Here is a 5835-nt window from a genome sequence, read left to right as displayed (position 1 = left end):
GTTCTAGTTCAGTTCTAGTTCATTTCTAGTTCAGTTCTAGTTCAGCTCTAGTTCAGTTCTCGTTCAGTTCTAGTTCAGTTCTAGTTCAGTTCAAGTTCACTTATAGAATAACTAGTTGAATACAGTCACCCCGAACTGCGGGGCATTAAAGGCATTCAAACACACACAGATGCAGAATGCCCAGTAGACAAGTCCTTGAACTTTTTTCATCTTTTTTTTAACACATACAGTTATTAATCTGCATCTGAGAATTTAATCAAAATTAATTTGTACAGCAGTGATTTTTATACTAATCAGACAGATTTAATCCTTCTAGAGCTATCCCCTAAAGAGCCTATGTGGTAAAATGTAGAATGTTTTGTAAAATTAATTATTTTTGGTGCCATCTAATGCATATAAACATAATATATCTTTAATAACAATGAATATTTTTCGTATTTACTTAATTCAAATGGAAACATAGAAATAGGCACTAAAATTTCTATTAGATAAAATAGAACAATATCAGAAAAGAAAAAAAATAATTAATAAATGATATTTACCAAATTGACCCTTGAATATTCTTCAAAAATAGAAAATACCAAGAAAATTTTTGATATTGAAAACAAAATCTCACCAAAATGTGGCACAGTGTATTTCTTTTTATTACTTTTTTTCAAAAGAAAAACAATATTAGAAGGCCAGCTAAATTGGCAACACTAATTGACAAACACCGTTATGAGGGGAAGAGAGGGGAAAAAAGTCGAGCCACTTAAATAAAATTTAGCCTTCTTTGTAAATGGTGTGCTAAAATTTGTGTCTTGCAATTTTCTTGTTATATTTATCATATTTCTAATCGCCTCATCCGTCGCAATGTCAAATAAACAGAGGAAAAGAAAGAAAATATAAAATGGGGGCTTATGAGAAAGACTTAACAAAATGTCAACAATATTTGCAATCAAAGACAACAATCAACATTTATCAGCCAAAATTACAAATAAAAAAGAAAGAAATCTTGTTTTTATTATTTCTTTTTTTATGGTTAAATAACCACCATAAAATAACAAATAGATCTAAGCCAGCTACAGCAAAGAAAGAGGGAAGAAACACATCCAATGGTTAGCTGCATTGCTTGAAGGGTAACACGTACAGGTTGATAGAGATATAAACAAATCCCTGTAGTTCATTGTAATTGTCTCCAACTGAACTAGAACTGAATTACAAAAAAAGTAGAACTGGACATTAACTAAGCTAGAACTGAAATGAAATATTACTGAACTAGAACAAAACAATACTTGAAAGGAATACACTTTATAATTCTAAAACTGCTGGAATATTTTAAAGCTTTAGCACATATACATATTTACAATATATATCTTAATTATTATATACTCATATAAGGTGGAGGAGTAGTAAGTAGATGTTAAAAAGGAATACGTAAAACGATAAAACAGATAGAAAGAAATTGTCATGGCTTATGAACATTATCAATGGTTAAGTGCAGCAGCAAAAGTCACGGGTAGAAAAGAAAAAAAAATATATCGTAACAGCTGCTGAGTAGCTGAGACAAAATAATAATGGTTAAACACATCATATACTCTATGTTTGTTTGTGTGTTGGTAATAGCGGTAAATTGTGTAAGCTTCTATGTCTTCTGCGTCTGCCTCGCCCGGTCTATAGAATTACCATGTGCAAATTGTTGAAGATACATACAAATATATGTATGCATGTACAAGTAAAAAAAAAACATTTCAATTGTAAGTGCTGTAACTTTTTGTTGTTCAGTACAAGTACAAGTGTGTTTATATTTATCTGAAAGTATGTCTGTCTATCTTTAGCTTTAATTCAGGTTGTTTTTTGATGTTTTATTTTCTTATACTTCGGCTTAATTCGTAAAGTTATGAAAATATGTATATATTTAAGAGAATGTTAAATATAACATTTATTAGATGTTAAAGAGGAAAAGTAATGTAATGTATTTCAGAGCTGAACGAGAACAGAACTAGAACTGAACTAGAACTAAACTAGCACTGAACTAGAACTGAACTAGAACTGAACTAGAACTGAACTAGAACTGAACTATAACTGAACTATAACTGAACTATAACTGAACTAGAACTGAACTAGAACTGAACTAGAACAGAACTAGAACTGAACTAGAACTGAACTAGAACTGAACTAGAACTGAACTAGAACTGAACTAAAACTGAACTAAAACTGAACTAGAACTGAACTAGAACTGAACTAGAACTGAACTGAATTAGAACTGAAGAACTGAACTAAAACTGAACTAAAACTGAACTGAACTAGAACTGACTAGTATTGAACTTAAACTGCATTACATTTTTTCAGCATTTTTATATTTTAAGAATTTCTATTAATCTGAGATTTGTGATATTAATAAATTATAGTTCAGTTCTAGTTCTGAACTAGAACTGAACTAGAACTGAACTAGAACTGAACTAAAACTGAACCAGAACTGAACTAGAACTGAAATAGAACTGAAATAGAAATGAACTAGAACTGAACTAGCACTGAACTAGAACTGAACTAGAACTGAACTAGAACTGAACTAGAACTGAACTAGAACTGAACTAGAACTGAACTAGAACTGAACTAGAACTGAACTAGAACTGAACTAGAACTGAACTAGAACTGAACTAGAACTGAACTAGAACTGAACTAGAACTGAACTAGAACTGAACTAGAACTGAACTAGAACTGAACTAGAACTGAACTAGAACTGAACTAGAACTGAACTAGAACTGAACAAGAACTGAACTAGAACTGAATTAGAACTGACCAGTATTAAACTTAAACGACATTTCTTTCAGCATTTTTATATTTTAAGAATTTCTATTAATCTGAGATTTATGATATTAATAAATTATATTAATTATATTCACATACATTTAAATAATATATTTACAAAGTTTATTATAAATATTTATAAAAATGTCTATTGATTTAAATTATTATAACATTTAAATTCTATTTTAGACTTTGGCATTTAATTTAACTCCAAAAAAGATTCCTACAGACTGACAACATATTTTTTTCAAAAATTTTAAAATCACTTCACAAAATCACAAAATTTTGCAATTGCAGTGAAAAAAATTTTAAATTTGCAAAAAAAAATTTTAAGAAAATATGTTAAAGGAATTTTTAAATTTAATGTTTAGGCTTATGTATGGATAATATTTTTTTAACTGTATATGTATGTATGTAATTAAAGTAAATTATTAATATAAAAATATTTATAATAGTTTATTAACAATTTGCGTATTATGAATAATATATTTTTTTGGGGGAAGAAATTAATTATAAATGTTTGGTAGATAAATATTAAATATTTAATCTGTTTTTGTAGGAGGTTTTATCAATGATAAGATAAATATACATATAATAGAAAAAAAAACAATTAGCTGTTAAATATAAATATGTATAAAAAACAAAAATAGAGAAAACTTTATTTAAAATTATATTAGACAGCTTTTTTGCAGACTTCTACACAATTTTTCTTCAAGGCTAGTGGTAGTAGGACTAACTAAAGTATAATATCGATTTTTTTATAACATTTTTTTTAAACAATTATAACTGAAAATGTTTTTCTCAAATTGTTCACATAATAAATATAATAAAAAAGAAATTACACATATGTATGTACAGTGAATCAACTAAGTTTTTTGCCAACCTTTTTTTAGAAAATTAAGATTTTTGTTTATAAATAAAATTGGAAAAAACATTTAAAAAGTAAATTTATGTTTTCCAATTAAAAATAGAGATTGTGTAAAATGGGAAAACCAAGAAAAAATATTAAAATACACATTTTGGTGCATTTGTTGTTGCATTTTATTATTCTTCATCAGAATTTGCATGTCAATAAAGTATTTTGCATATTGAGAATTTTGGTTAATTTCGTTGGGTTTTTTTTTTCAAATTATGTTTTAATTCCTTTTTGGAATTTATTGTTTTAATGTTAAAAGGACGAGTGTTAAGTATTTTTCAATTATTAGAAAAAACGCACAGAGTGGTGCTTCAAAATCTTTAACTACCAAAGGGAAGCGACTTGAACCATTGGACTCCTGATTTATCTTCTCCAAAATCCATATACGAACTAAGAGGAACACTATGTTTTAATTTAGACTTCTAAACAGACCTTAGGATGCTTGGAACCAGTGTAAAGTAAACTGTCGTGTAATACAGGAAAAATACCTAATTTAGGCAAATTACTTAATTGATTCACTGTATATGTATTTAGTATAGTATGTAAGTATGTACTTGTTATTTTTTTTATTATTATTACATATTTATACAAAATATACACCAACGCATCTTTTGTTATTTTTTCATTATTATTATTTTTTTTTTGTTTTTGTTATATGACACTTCATTCCGTTGTGTGAAGAGTGTCATATTTCATATGCAAACCTTGTTATCGTTGTTTTTACTATTTTGCATTGAATGAGGTGATTTATATCATTTGCATATCCATGTAAAAATGTTTTTATTAATGAGCAAAATTAAATTGTAACGCCCTGTAAGTCGATTGATCTAAGGAAATATTCTGTTGAAATTAAAGTTTTTAAACAAATTTTAACAAAAGCTAACTAAACAACTTAATTTGTTCTTAAACTAACCTTAATCTTAATCGATTCAAAAATTTCCTTTACATTCCCTTTTAAAACACCCTGTTTTAAAGCTTATTCTGCTTACTAAACTAACAGCTGTTTAAATCTAAGTTAAAAAGAGAATTAAGTTTAAATAGCAAAAAAAATGCAATCAAAGCTCTTTACTATATCATAACACATGCTACTCAAATTGCAAATAAAACAACAAAAAAAAAACAACAACAACAAAAACTACCAAGGAAGGCTTATACAATGACGACGACGACTAAGAAATAACAGAAGTGCAACATGCCAGAAAAACACGTCACGCAAGCAAAAATTGAAACTATAAAAAAAAACTTAAAAACCAAACAGTAAAAGTAAAAAATAAAAAAAATTTAATAAAAAATATATATTAAACTTTAGCTGTGTATTGGCGAAACGTGTTGCTAATTTTAATGGCATGTTTTGAAACAAAAAAAAAAAAAACAAAACTCATTAAAATTTTCTCTAAGTGTATACAAGTAAATAAGTATGGCTTATTAGGCGATGATGATGATGTTCATCAGCTTTATAATAATGATAAAGATGATGACGCCAACGCTTTGCAAAATAAAATAACAAAAAAAATATAAAGAATCAGCAGACTTTATTGGTTTTGTTTGTGTAGTCAGTGACAGACAAAAAGAGGGAAAGGATGAATTTTAAGACATCAGATTTAAACGGACTGTTACTTTCATTTGATTTTCAATGACAACAAATTATAATAATGTTGAAATGATTGTTGGACACATCTGAGTTGGGAATATGGACAATAGCATGAACAAGTCTTCAGACAATCGTCTATTCTATTTTTTAGAACTAAAGACTCTGAAGGCTCTAGATTAAACTTTAGTAGAGGCTGCAGACTAAACTATAATTAAGACATCGAACTGAACTAGAACTGAACTAGAACAGAACTAGAACTGAACTAGAACTGAACTAGAATTGAACTAAAACTAAACTAGAACTGAACTAAACTTTACTAGAACTAAACTAGAACTGAACTAAAACTGAACTAGAACTTAACTAGAACTTAACTAGAACTAAACTAGAACTGAACTAGAACTGAACTAGAACAGAACTAGAACAGAACTAAAACAGAACTAGAACAGAACTAGAACAGAACTGGAACAGAACTAGAACAGAACTAGAACAGAACTAGAACAGAACTAGAATAGAACTAGAACAGAACTAGAACAGAACT

Source organism: Lucilia cuprina, chromosome 2 (assembly GCF_022045245.1).
Source record: "Lucilia cuprina isolate Lc7/37 chromosome 2, ASM2204524v1, whole genome shotgun sequence".
Classification (NCBI taxonomy): Eukaryota; Metazoa; Arthropoda; class Insecta; order Diptera; family Calliphoridae; genus Lucilia; species Lucilia cuprina.
Note: the sequence above shows the minus strand (reverse complement) of the source record.